The sequence below is a fragment of the Hyla sarda genome, chromosome 8 (assembly GCF_029499605.1).
Source record: "Hyla sarda isolate aHylSar1 chromosome 8, aHylSar1.hap1, whole genome shotgun sequence".
Lineage (NCBI taxonomy): Eukaryota > Metazoa > Chordata > Amphibia > Anura > Hylidae > Hyla > Hyla sarda.
The window spans coordinates 85623022-85637466 of record NC_079196.1 but is presented as its reverse complement, the minus strand read 5'-3'; the positions used below and the strand labels follow the sequence as shown (position 1 = coordinate 85637466).

The 14445-nt window shown below is 42.3% G+C and overlaps 1 protein-coding gene across 8 annotated transcripts in view; it reads left to right on the top strand.

Moving 5' to 3' along the window:
* Nucleotides 1–14445, top strand: part of SPAG16 (sperm associated antigen 16) — a 1122606-nt gene that overhangs the window by 582213 nt on the left and 525948 nt on the right. The gene's annotated exons all lie outside the window — the stretch shown is intronic.

Sequence of the window (14445 nt, the reverse complement as noted above, 5' to 3'; positions counted from 1 at the left end):
GTTAAAATGGACACCTTGTAGTGCTTTACTTCTGTAAAGGTGTGCAGAGTTCCCCCACATATGATATGTGATCACAGGTGGTTTGTGGCTGAAATGTAAGTGCATCTGCCAGTGCCAATTTAATATCTAGGCAGCAAAAGCAGGGAGCTGTGTTGTGCCACCATTAATACAGAAAAAATACAGGCTCTGAGTCTGAACAGAAAGGCACATTTGGCTCCTTGATTTTTCAGATTTCAAGTCAAACTGTAGTTTTTTTTTGCCTGGAAGCAGTAACGTCTTTGCAATTTGCAACAACTGTGGATCTGCCTTTATATCAGAGTTGATAAATGATTATCTGAAGGACCATGTGAGAGTGTTAACCACTGAGCCCTCATCAGTGCCCAAGTACCTTCCCCCACATGCAGTTTTTAAGGAGGCCATTATCTTACAGTGCAAAAAAACTAACAGCTTGCTTACACACAATTGTTTCTTCTTAAAGTGTACCTGTCGTCAACAACATTTTTTTTATATAATGTAGATAATATCATTTTATGTATATTTGTAATATACATTGATTAAAAATTGTGTATATTTTTGGGTGAAAAAATGCTGTCCCTGAGCTATTGCCTGTGTGTCTCTGAGGAGTCCAAAACCAGGAAGTGAGGGTAGGAAAAGCAGGGATCTGTGCAGACTCCTGGCTGGTCAATCATCCTGATGTATGAGCCAGGAGCATGTTATAGAGCCTCAGTGCACACTGTCCTGCTTTTTCTGAGTGCACAGAGCTCTGCTTGTCCACCCTCACTTCCTGTATTTGGACTCCTCATAGAGACACACATGCAATAGCTGCAGAGACAAAAATACCGTATTTATCGGGGTATACCACGCACCAGCCTATAATACACACCCTCATTTTACCAAGGATATTTGGGTAAAAAAAGTTTTTTACCCAAATATCCTTGGTAAAATGAGGGTACATGTGTGTGCGTGTGTATACCCCGATACACTGTTTCTGACCCCGCAGAAGCCCCCCAGGAAAGGAAGGGGGAGAGAGGCCGTCGCTGCCCGCTTCTCTCCCCCTTCCTTTCCTGGGGTCTAGAGCCCTGCTGCCGCCGCTTCTCTCCCCCTGGCTATCGGCGCCGCTGCCCCTTCTCTCCCCCTGTCTATCGGTGTCGCTTCCCCATTGCCGGCGCCAACAGACAGGGGGAGAGAAGGGGCAGAGGCACCCATTGCTGTCGCCGCTGCCCCGATGCCTCCCCTATCCCCGGTTGTATAATTACCTGTTGCCGGGGTCAGGTCCACGCTGCTTCAGGCCATCCAGGGGATGCACACCGGAGGCCTGAAGCAGCGCAGACCTGACCCCGGCAACAGGTAATTATACAACCGGGGATGGGGGAGGCAATGGGGCAGCGGCGCCGGCAATGGGTGCCTCTGCCCCTTCTCTCCCCCTGTCTGTCGGCGCCGCTTCTCCCACCCTGGCTATCGGCGCCGGCAATGGGGCAGCGGCACCGATAGCCAGGGGGAGAGAAGGGGCAGCGGCACCGATAGCAGAGGTAGAAAAGGGGCAGCGGCACCGATAGACAGGGGGAGAGCAGGGGCAGCGGCGCCGATAGCAGGGGGAGAGAAGCGGTGGTAGCAGGGACCTCAGGACAGGCAGGGGCAGAGAAGCCGGCAGCGGTGGCGGTCTCTGCACCTGAAAAAGCCTAAAAATGCATGTTATATGCTGATAAGTACGTTATACACATTTTTAACCAATGTATATTACAAACATACATATAATGGTATTATCTACATTATATAAAAAGGTTTTGTTGACGACAGGTACACCTTAACTACAAGAATTTTGTTTTAGATTTTTTGAAACTCTGTATTCTAATATTTGATCAAATACCAGGCACAGTATCTAAAATTCATCTGTTCTTCTGTTCTTGTAAATGGACAGGCTGTTTATTACAGAATATGCGGTGGTAAACATTTATAGGAATGATGCTGTTTAGGCCTTTAGATAATACATGTTTAAAACATGGTTCAGCAAACACTAGATGAGAACATGTATAAAAAAAAATATGCTGAATTACTATTGTTACTATGATATCCATTTCAGAATGTGTCAATGTATCATTCAACTTAATGGAATCTGTTTTCTAGTTTTATTTTAAAAGCTAAAGACGCGCAATTCTGAAAATTGATGCAGACAATTGTGATAGTACTGCAGACATATACATGTTCACTAATGGAACAGCGGATAGTGCAGAGAAAAAATGTGATCTGTAGTGGTACTGCCTTTCAGAGACCAAATCGATTCCAGTCTGGTTTAACCCCTTCCCTCTTTGGCAATTTTTTTTATTTTTGCACTTTTGTTTTTTCCTCCTCACCTTCTAAAAATCTAAAAAGACTTTCAATTTTCCACCTAAAAATCCATATGAGGGCTTGTTCTTTACACCAACAATTTTTCTTTGTAATACCATTAAAGGGGTATTCCAGGCCAAAACTTTTTTTTTATATATCAACTGGCTCCGGAAAGTTAAACAGATTTGTAAATTACTTCTATTAAAAAATCTCAATAATTCCAATAGTTATTAGCTTCTGAAGTTGAGTTGTTGTTGTTTTCTGTCTAACTGCTCTCTGATGACTCACGTCCCGGGACGTGACATCATCATTGAGTAGTTAGACAGAAAACTTCAGAAGCTAATAACTATTGGAAGGATTAAGATTTTTTAATAGAAGTAATTTACAAATCTGTTTAACTTTCCGGAGCCAGTTGATATATATATATATATATATATATATATATATATATATATATATATATATACAAGGTTTTGCCTGGAATACCCCTTTAATAATTTCACTACAAAATCTACGGCGAAACCAGAAAAAATTATAACTACATGCACCAAAATTAATATGTAAAAAAATTTCCTTTTCTGACCCCTATAACTTTTTTATTTTTCCATATAAGCAGCGTTATGAGGACTCCTTTTTTGTGATGTGACTTGAAGTTTTTATCGGTACCATTTTTTTTTTGATCACTTTTTATTCATTTTTTATGATATAAAATGTGACCAGAAGCTAGCTATTTTGGACAATTTTTTACATGTATACCGTGTGGTTTAATAACGATATATTTTTATACTAACAGGAAAGTCCAGCACACGGTGTCCGATGCTATTAGGTTTATTAAGGCATAAAATCTGGATACAGGAAACAGGCTGTTGTCCTGTATCCAGATTTTATGCCTTAATAAACCTAATAGCATCGGACACCATGTGCTGGACTTTCCTGTTTGTATCATTTACTGGGCGGGTGCACTAACCCCCAAGCCGGGCACAGGTGGAGTTGCTGGAGATTTGATGCTGTCTGCACCTATCCTGATATATTTTTATAGTTTAAACATTTACGCGCATGGCGATACCACATATGTTTATTTTTATTTACACCATTTTTTCTTTTTTAAATGGGAACAGGGAGGGGATTTTATTAGGGAAGGGGTGAAATCACATTTATTAACACATTTTTTGCAATGTTATAGCCCCCATAGGGGACTATAACATTGCACACACTGATTTCCTACACTGATCACTGCCATGGCAACCGGGACCCACCGGTTATGATGCGCGCTCACCTGCTGAGCGCGTATCATGCTTTGGGAGCCGCAGATGGACATCAATGAACATCCATTTGCTGCAAGGGGTTAAGATATAAAATCACATTTATTGGTATATAAATATGAGAACAGACATGCAAGAGACACATTTCGGGGGCAAGTTCTCAACTTCCTTTCTCAATTGCAGAAAGGAATGTCTAAAAACATGCATTACATTGTCATTTAAAAAGCAGAAAAGAGCGCCAAAGACACGGGTCAGGGGTCGGCCCGGGGGGTGTGACAAAATAGGTTGTCTAGCACTTTTATTGAAAACATGTCAAAATGTTCAGTTAAAAACTGAATAAATAAAATATATACGGTATCAAATATTCTGTTGTGTTGGTATTAAAAGTCACTTTCAAGTATGGATCCGATCTATAGTAATCACTACTGGAGCAAGGCTTTGACGTTCCATAATGAGGATGAGGCTTGGAGTTGTTCTGTACGTAGTTTACTTAGGAGTTTGCGCCAGCTCATTCATAAAATCGAGTAGCCAATCCACAGGTGGATAATCGTGCTTTAAAAAATGGGGTGGCTCTTAATTTGAGCCTCCTAGGTAAAATGGTTTCAGATAAATATAAGTTAAAGAAAAATTCATCAAATTGATGTTGTATCTCAGTTTTTGATAATGCTTCAATTTCAAAGAAAAGTTCCTGCATCTTTTTAAATTCAATGTCATGAGATGCTGGGTTACCTCTGGTTGGTGGAGCTGTAGTTGGAGTTCCATGTGGTAGCTATAAGGATTCTGAAGGTTAGATCCCTCTTGGTAAGTCTCATGGTCTTGAAATCCATATTAATGTATTGCGGCAATCAACGCTGTCACTTCTCTCCACTGGTTGTCGTCAATAGCAACCAGCTGCTGGGTCAGAACGTGTCTGTCCCAGAACTATACAGCAAATGTGAAAGATGAAAAAGGAGAGGGCAGTGCCTCGTGTGATTCCATGGGTAAAAATTCCCAAAACGGAACTAATACACTCGGCAATATATGCTTTCACTTTCCCGCCTTCCATGAGTAACCCATCTAGGCTTACCCACTGTCCGAAATGTCACCTTCCACAGGCGGATTTGTATCACTGTATGTATTTATGTCCTCAAGTCCAGGAATATTGGAGGCTTGTCTCACGCTTCCTTACCCCACTACTCCCAAACACTACTGAAGTTACCTTAAGCCCCAATGAAGTACTTTTTCACGTCAGAGTATTGGGATCTGAAAACGATAATACCTATGCCCACTTACCCGCAATTACACATACAGTCATCATTCTTGCCAAGCTGCACCTGTTACGTGAGTGGCTTTCGCCCTCCCCTCCCTCTATGCCACATCTACTCGAGGCTTTGAAAAATGTATTTACTATAGAGAGAAGGATGGCATTACCCCATAAAGAATCAATGGCTAAACAACTCTTTACTAAATGGAAAGGGTTCCAGATCAAACATTATATTGCCTCGGAACTCATATCCATAGTGCGCCCCTTCGCCTCCACACAATGGTATACTATGGCATCTCTGGTGGGCTCTTTGGGAGCATTGAAAATTCCTTGATACGTTACACTCCATTCATGTCTAACACAGATTCTCAGGCTCTTCCATGAGATCACTTTTTGTTTTAGGTCTGAGCGTTCGCGACGCGGGGTGTGGACGGCTGCTTGTAAGTCTGTGTGTCTGGTAAGTCTAGTCCGTCTCCCCCCCTGTCTGTTTTTCTTGTTTATCTGTGCAGGTTAAGGTTTCTGTATATCTACTGGCCTACAAGCCCACAAGGCTGAATTTTGCTTATTTCAGGTTCATTTACATCCTACTGACCATATTGTTGGGTCTCAGAGATATGGATATAATGTACGGTTTATGTTGTGGCCAGCAGACCACATAGTGTCTAGATACGTGTATACGCTATACTACCAATGTTTCCATTTCGACAAATGTTATGGACTCAGATTGAGACACTTGGTTCTATGTGTACTTTTCTAGTCTATATGCCCTTGCATATCGGCCTGCGTGCCTGTATTTGATTTCTTCACGTGTATTACGTACATTGTACTGTTAACAGATTACACTACATTTGTACATTTCTTTATTTCTTCAATAAAAGTAAATTGTTAACTCAAAAAGATTCCCAAAACGGACCCCAGTTATAAATTATGCTCACCTGGGGTTTGTCTTGATAAAGGCATATCACCCCTCCGTGTGGGGTCAGATGAAGAAACTTGGGCTGCAGTCTGCAGGATCTGGCCGGATACTCAGTCGGAGGTCGGCAAAGAGATGAGTGAACAGTGCAGAGAAAAAATGTGATCTGTAGTGGCGCTGCCTTTCAGAGACCAAATGGATTCCAGCAACCAGGACCAGGATGACCAGAGTTTCTTTTCTCTTCACATAACATAAGAGATGTGGCACTCCCATATTTAAGATCTTTTGTGTCATCAATGTGTCTGTCCTTTCTTTAATAGAAATTTTCTGTTCATCCATTATCATCCTGCCAATGGTAACGATTAACATATTATTCCTAAATGATCACTAAACATTCAGACTTCATAAATCAATAGTACAAGTGAATTTAAGAAGCTTTGTAGTATGTCTTATTAGAGAAAAATGCCTTTCAGCTCATCGAGCGCCTCTCCTCCTTCCCACCCTTGTACAATAATCATTTACTTTAGAAAAATCGAGATGCATCAGGTCATTGAGGGATAAGATTACATGTTTTCCACAAAAGTCTATGAAGAGGGGATGCAGAGGCAAGCAAAGGTATATATTGGAGTGCTGCACTGAGAAATGTTCAAATTGTGTAGTTCAGGCAATTCTTTTCGAGTTTTAGTCAATCTCTGTCACATCAAGTATGGACCTAATGAAGAGGCTAGTTACATTTCAAAACACTTTAGCCCTGATTTACTAAGAGTGTTTGTTTTTTACATGGGGAATTTTGTTTCAGACTTGCATGATTTTTCTTTTTTTACTACGCACAGGTTGGGAAAAATGTGACAGTTATATCCATATCCTTTTCGTGGTGAGAATTTTCAGCCATATATTCACATGGTTTTGAGTGAATTTATAAGTAAATAGGTCAGGTTGGTTGGAAATCATGAAGCCATGACCCTGTTTTGGATTTTCTAGTGATTGTGATGTGGAAATCAGGATGTTTTATTTTTTGGCACACATTCAAGTGCAGTCACAATTGTAGTGCAGAACCCAATAAAAACCAATCTGGAGCCTATATCTGAAATAAACTATTGGAATATAGCTCAGTGCAGCACTTTTATGTATACCCTTGCCATCCAACTTGTCACTGCATGTGTTGTTTCTGGCTAGTGGTCAAGTTTAGTAGTAAGCTGCAGCCTTCAGAAGCCGGGAAGTTGATTTATATACACTAAGAGCCCATAACCAGTGTGGTGCCTGTTATATGCACAATTGGGAAAGGTGAACAGACACCCTAGACCTTTTCTGCTGTACTCTGTAATCACGTTTTTTACCCTATGGTGTGCAGTGCGCTATTCATTTTTTCCTCTATCAAGAGAAAGGGCAGGGGAGGCAGGATTTGGAGTTAGCTGCAAAGTGCTAATTTAACATCTTAAACTTGGTTCACACATTTTAACCACAACCAGAAGTAGGTAAAAGCACTTAAGCATGTGCAAATTTTTTCATTATAGTTTTATAGTCTATTTTAGTTCCATTATAGTTCTCTGTGTTGCTTAAACTCCTGCCCTTCACAAAAAATATAGATTCAAATGCTACAATGTGTCAACCCAGCCTACCTTTGCCCAGTACTCCTCTACATTGTCTTGCTATGCTGCTACTTCTTCTGAGGGTTTTTATAGGGTTATGGGGGGTAGCCACTTGCACTGTGAGCTTTGTATGTATACATCATAGCAGTAGTCCCCACCCACTAGCTCATGGGCAATTGAAAAAAAGCCTGAGAAATGTCATGTATAATTTATATACCGTATTTTTCGCCATATAAGATGCACCCAATTTTAAAGGAGGAAAATCTAGAAAAAAAAGATTCTGAACCAAATACTGTAGTAAAATATTTTATATCAGTATAGTTCCCTCACAATAGTTGGCAGTTCAGTTCCCCCACAATAGTTGGCAGTATAGTTCACCCACTATGGTTGGCAGTATAGTTCCCCCACAATGGTAGGCAGCTCCTCCCCCCTCCCCCCCACAATGGTTGGCAGTATAGTTCCCCCACAATAGTTGGCAGTATAGTTCCCCCACAATAGTTGGCAGTATAGTTCCCCCACAATAGTTGGCAGTATAGTTCCCCCACAATGGTTGGCAGTATAGTTCCCCCACAATGGTAGGCAGCTCCCCCCCCCCCCCCACAATGGTTGGCAGTATAGTTCCCCCACAATAGTTGGCAGTATAGTTCCCCCACAATGGTTGGCAGTATAGTTCCCCCACAATGGTTGGCAGTATAGTCCCCCCACAATAGTTGGCAGTATAGTTCCCCCACAATGGTAGGCAGCTCCCCCCCCCCCCACAATAGTTGGCAGTATAGTTCCCCCACAATGGTAGGCAGCCCCCCCCACAGACATACAGCTTCCAGCCATATACAGTGTACGGCTGCAGGCTGTATGTCTGTACTGCTGCCCCCACAGTGTTCCGGTCACCGCTCCTCTGGCCCGGTGTCACAATCTACTGCTATGGCCTATGGACAATAGCAGAAGGTGCCGGGACCGGAGGAGCGGTGACCGGAACGCTGAAGATTACACACCGCCGGTTGTACGGTTGTACGCGCGGGACGTCACTGAGGTCCCTTGCGTACAACCATAGAGAGGCGGAGGATCGCAGGAAGACCGCAGGAGGACCGGAGGAGGGCGCGCATCGGCCGGGAAATGGTTAGTGACCAGCTGACATCCTTATGTCCCGAAAAGATTTCGGGACACAGGGATGTCCGGCATAGGAAAACCTATGATTTTATCTGCCCGGGCCGGCTCCTGTGTGCGGCTGCAGGCGGGTGCCGACCAGAGCAGGTAAAAACTAATACTGTATATTAAAAACCAGGGGGCCTCCAGCTGTTGTGAAACTACAACTACCAGCATGCCCAGACAGCCTTTGCTGGTCCGGGCATGCTGGGAGTTGTAGTTTCAGAACAGCTGGAGGCACCCTGGTTTTTAGTATACAGTTATTAGTAATTCACTTGCCCGGCACCCGGAACTGTATGTTCCAGGCGTAGGGCAATAAACATAGCCGGTGTGAGGTGAAAAATTCACCGGCGGTCATGAGGCTGCTGCGGGTGGGGAGCGGGTAGTCAGCGCTGTACCGCACCGCCGCAGCCTCTGTACTTACCGCTGACTTCCCGCTCTTGCCTCGGGCGTATATTCGCCTCGGGCGTATATTCGCCGTATAAGACGCACCAACTTTTCCCCCCATGTTTTGGGGAAGAAAAAGTGCGTCTTATACGGCGAAAAATACGGTAATGTCCAAAAGTAATGCTACTCCTTAGGTACACACACAACAGCTTATCCTGAAAAGTTTAATGAAATTTAAGGAACCAGTTAGAGGGGTATTCCAGGAAAAGTCTTTTTTTTTTTTATATATATCAACTGGCTCCAGAAGGTTAAACAAATTTGTAAATTACTTCTATTAAAAAATCTTAATCCTTTCAATAATTATCAGCTGCTGAAGTTTAGTTGTTGTGTTCTGTCTGGCAACAGTGCTCTTTGCTGACATCTCTGCTTGTCTCAGGAACTGCTCAAAGTAGAAGAGGTTTGTCATGGGGATTTGCTTCTAAACTGGGCGGTTCCCGAGACACGTGTCATCAGAGAGCACTTAGACATAAAAGAACAACTCAACTTCAGCAGCTCATAAGTACTGAAAGGATTAATATTTTTTTATAGAAGTAATTTACAAATCTGTTTAACTTTCTGGAGCCAGTTGATATAAAAAAGTTTTTTCCTTGATAACCCCTTTAAGCTACCTTCAGCTATCACCCCCATTGCAGTGCTAACCTCTCTTTTGCAGTACTCTGTTTTTCAACAGGTGTGAACCTCTCTGCTGACCCTCACTTTCCAATGATCATTTCCAATGATTATAGCCTACTGGCCTTTTGCTTTCTTAATTTGGCTTTGTGTGTTCTGGACATCATCTTGATGCAGAAGGCAAACTGCATGCTAGGCAGTTTAAAAAAAATAAAATAACCAATACCGTATACTGACAATAAATAGCATATACATGTATGTGGATGAATAAAACTCTCTATCCAAGAAGCTGATTGACCATAAGAATAATGAAGAAATCAGTCAGAAGAAAACCATGTTCTTTCAATATGCAGGAGTTAACTTACTTGCAGCTGCAAAGAATCCTGTTGCTTGGAGCTTAGACACTAGCTAGAGATAGACTGAGCCTAACAACAGGAAGGGAACATCAATTTCAGTGGAAGTGAGACTTATTTTTCAGGGGTTAAGCAAAGGAAACGATCAAACTATTTTCTTGTGAGTGTTGCCTCTATCAGATGAGCACAAGTTGTGTAAAAAATTGGTGTCCTTTTTTAAGCATTAAATGGGTAGTCCAGTGGTGAAAAACTTATCCCCTATCCTAAGGATAGGGGATAAGTTTGAGATCGCGGGGGGTCTGACCACTGGGGCCCCCTGCGATCTCTCTGTACAGGGCCCGGCTCTCGGCCAAGATAGCGGGTGTCGACCCCCGCACGAAGCGGCGGCCGACACGCCCCCTCAATACATCTCAATGGCAGAGCCGGAGATTGCCGAAGGCAGCGCTTCGGCTTTGCCATAGAGTTGTATTGAGGGGGCGTGTCGGCCGCCGCCTCGTGCGGAGGTCGACACGCCCCCTTCCCGCGGGCTGTCGGGGCTCCGTACAGGATATCGTAGGGGGCCCCAGCGGTCGGACCCCCCGCGATCTGCAACTTATCCCCTATCCTTAGAATAGGGGATAAGTTGCTCACCACTGAGTCACCACTGGATATCTCCTTTAAGACTTGCAGGTGAATATATCCACGCCTTTGTTTGTAGAATGCAGTAAAGGTAAATTACATAAAGATCAGTTTCAGTCTAATAAGCTAGGTAGTGGTGCTGTAAAAAGCCATATGGTTGTAACATAGTAAGAATGTGCAGTACAATGACATAAAAGCTTGACCATTTAATTAGAAGCTTGGATTTTTAGATTACTGCCAGGCGGGATATGCAAACAAGCTTTTGTTAGGGAGACTGCAGATTGCAGAATTAAGTCTTTAAGCTAATTTACAGCAGCTATAGAACGCCTTCAATTCTCCATTGAGCAGTGTACAATTAGCACAGAGGGGAGTAAGCCATGTGTTTTCAATGTCTCTGCTGTAAAAAAGGGGAGTTCAGGGTTTTGATCTGCAAGAAAAATCTCAAATGAAAATAGAGAAATAAAATACCTACAGACGTGTCCAATGAATGCTTACAATTATGCAGTACTCTAAATAACTTTAAAATCATTATTCTATTAGAGGGGCTTGGGACCTGAAAAAATCATATTTATAACCAAGATCTTTTAAAAATTATTCCTTTTTAAGCAGCGTTGTTTATTATAATAATATTTTCCACAACCATCCAACATGATTGTATTATCATATCAGTGGCATACATACTAACATAGTTCATAAAGTTGAAAAAAGACCGGAGCCCATCAAGTTCTACCTATATCCCTAATGAGTCCCTACTGAGTTGATCCAGAGGAAGGCAAAAAAACCCTCATACTAGAGGTAAAAATCCCTTCCCAACTCCAATATGGCAGAATAAATCCCTGGATCAACGTTCTGTCCCTATAAATCTAGTATCCATAACTAGCGATGTTATTATTCTCCAAAAATCCATCCAGACCCCTTTTAAATTCTTTTACAGAGTTCACCATAACCACCTCCTCCGGGAGAGAATTCCACAGTCTCACTGCTCTTACAATAAAGAACCACCGTCTGTGCTGGTGTAGAAATCTTCTTTCCTCTAAACGTAGATGATGCCCTCTTGTTATTGATACAGTCCTGGGTATAAATAGATCACGGGAGAGATCTCTGTACTGCCCCCTGATATACTTATACATAGTTATTAGGTCGCCCCTAAGCCTTCTTTTTTCTAAACTAAATAACCCTAATTCTGATAATCTTTCTGGGTACTGTAGTCCTCCCATTCCCCGTATTACTCTGGTTTCCCGTCTTTGAACCCTCTCCAGCTCCACTATATATTTCTTGGACACTGGTGCCCAGTACTGTACACAGTATTCTATGTGTGGTCTGACTAGTGATTTGTACAGCGGTAGAATTATTTCCTTGTCGTGGGCATCTATGCCCCTATTGATGCACCCCATGATTTTATTTGCCTTGGCAGCAGCTGCCTGACACTGGTCACTACAGCTAAATTTACTGTTAACTAAGACTCCCAAGTCCTTTTCCCAGATTTTTTCCTCCCCATGTGCATTACCTTACATTTATCAGTGTTGAACCTCATCTGCCACTTCTTAGCCCAAACCTCCAACCTATCCAGATCAATTTTTAACAGCGCACTGTCCTCTATTGTGTTTACCGCTTTACAGAGTTTAGTATCCTCTGCAAAGATTGCTACTTTACTATTCAACCCCTCTACAAGGTCATTAATGAATATATTAAATGGGACAGGACCCAAGACCCTGTGGTACCCCACTAGTAACAGTCACCCAATCAGAATAAGTATCATTAACCTCTTAATGACAATTGACGTAAATGTACGTCATGGTGATGCAGTACTTAGCGCACCATGACGCACATTTACGCGCAGCCATGATCGCGAGCACCGGAGCAGTGCTTGCATCATGCCCGGCATGTCCCGGCTGCTATCAGCAGCCACGGACCTGCCCGTAATGGCAGACATCCGCGATCGCACGGATGTCCGCTATTAACCCCACAGATGCCGTGATCAATATAGATCCGATCATCCAGCATGGCGACCGGAGGTCCCCTCACTTGGCTCCGGCGATCTCCCGGGGTCTTCTGCTCTGGTCTGAGATAGAGCAGACCAGAGCAGAAGATCTCCGATAATACTGAGCAGTGCTGTGTCCTATACATAGCACTGAACAGTATTAGCAATCAAATGATTGCTATGAATAGTCCTCTATGGGGACATAAAAAGTGGGTAAAAAAAGTAAAAAAATTGAAAATAAAAAAATGTGAAAAATCCCCTCCCCCAATAAAAAAGTAAAACGTCAGTTTTTCCCATTTTACCCCCAAAAAGCGTAAAAAAAATTAATACACACATTTGGTATCGCCGCGTGTGTAAAAGTCTGAACTATTAACCCCTTCAGGACGGAGCCCATTTTGGCCTTAAGGACCGGAGCGTTTTTTGCACATCTGACCACTGTCACTTTAAACATTAATAACTCTGGGATGCTTTTAGTTATCATTCTGATTCCGAGATTGTTTTTTCGTGACATATTCTACTTTAACATAGTGGTAAAATTTTGTCGATACTTGCATCCTTTCTTGGTGAAAAATCCGTAAATTTGATGAAAAATTAGAAAATTTTGCATTTTTCTAACTTTGAAGCTCTCTGCTTGTAAGGAAAATGGATATTACGAATACATTTTTTTTTTGTTCACATTTCCAATATGTCTACTTTATGTTTTTGACGAGTTTTTACTTTTGGAAGACACCAGAGGGCTTCAACGGTCAGCAGCAATTTTCCGATTTTTCACAAAATTTTCAAACTCAGTATTTTTCAGGGACCAGTTCAGGTTTGAAGTGGATTTGAAGGGTCTTCATATTAGAAATACCCCATAAATGACCCCATTATAAAAACTACACCCCCCAAAGTATTCAAAATGACATTCAGTCAGCGTTTTAACCCTTTAGGTGTTTCACACGAATAGCAGCAAAGTGAAGGAGAAAATTCACCATCTTCATTTTTTACACTTACATGTTCTTGTAGACCCAATTTTTGAATTTTTACAAGGGGTAAAAGGACAAAATTTTTACTTGTATTTGTAGCCCAATTTCTCTCGAGTAAGGACATACCTCATATGTCTATGTAAAGTGTTCGGCGGGCGCAGTAGAGGGCTCAGAAGGGAAGGAGCGACAAGGGGATTTTGGAGAGTACGTTTTTCAGAAAATTTTACCTAAAATGCTTGTTTTCCCAAAATTTTTTAATTTTTAGAAAGGGTAATAGCAGAAAATACCCCTAAAAATTTGAAGCCCAATTTCTCCCGATTCAGAAAACACCCCATATGGGGGTGAAAAGTGCTCTGCTGGTGCACTACAGGTCTCGGAAGAGAAGGAGTCACATTTGGCTTTTTGAAAGCAAATTTTGCTCTGGGGGCATGCCGCATTTAGGAAGTGCCTATGGTGCCAGGACAGCAAAAAAAAACCCACATGGCATACCATTTTGGAAACTAGACCCCTCGGGGAACGTAACAAGGGGTTAAGTGAACCTTTATACCCCACAGGTGTTTCACGACTTTTGCATATGTAAATAAAAATTATTTTTTTTTACCTAAAATGCTTGTTTTCCCAAAAATTTTACATTTTTAAAAAGGTAAAAGCAGAAAATACCCCCCAAAATTTGTAACAAAATTTGTAACAAAATTTCTCCCGAGTACGGCGATACTCCATATGTGGCCCTAAACTGTTGCCTTGAAATACGACAGGGCTCCAAAGTGAGAGCGCCATGCGCATTTGAGGCCTAAATTAGGGACTTGCATAGGGGTGGACATAGGGGTATTCTACGCCAGTGATTCCCAAACAGGGTGCCTCCAGCTGTTGCAAAACTCTCAGCATGCCTGGACAGTCAACGGCTGTCCGACAATACTGGGAGTTGTTTTGCAACAGTGGGAGGCTCCGTTCTGGAAACAATGGCGTACCAGACGTTTGTCATTTTTATTGGGGAGGG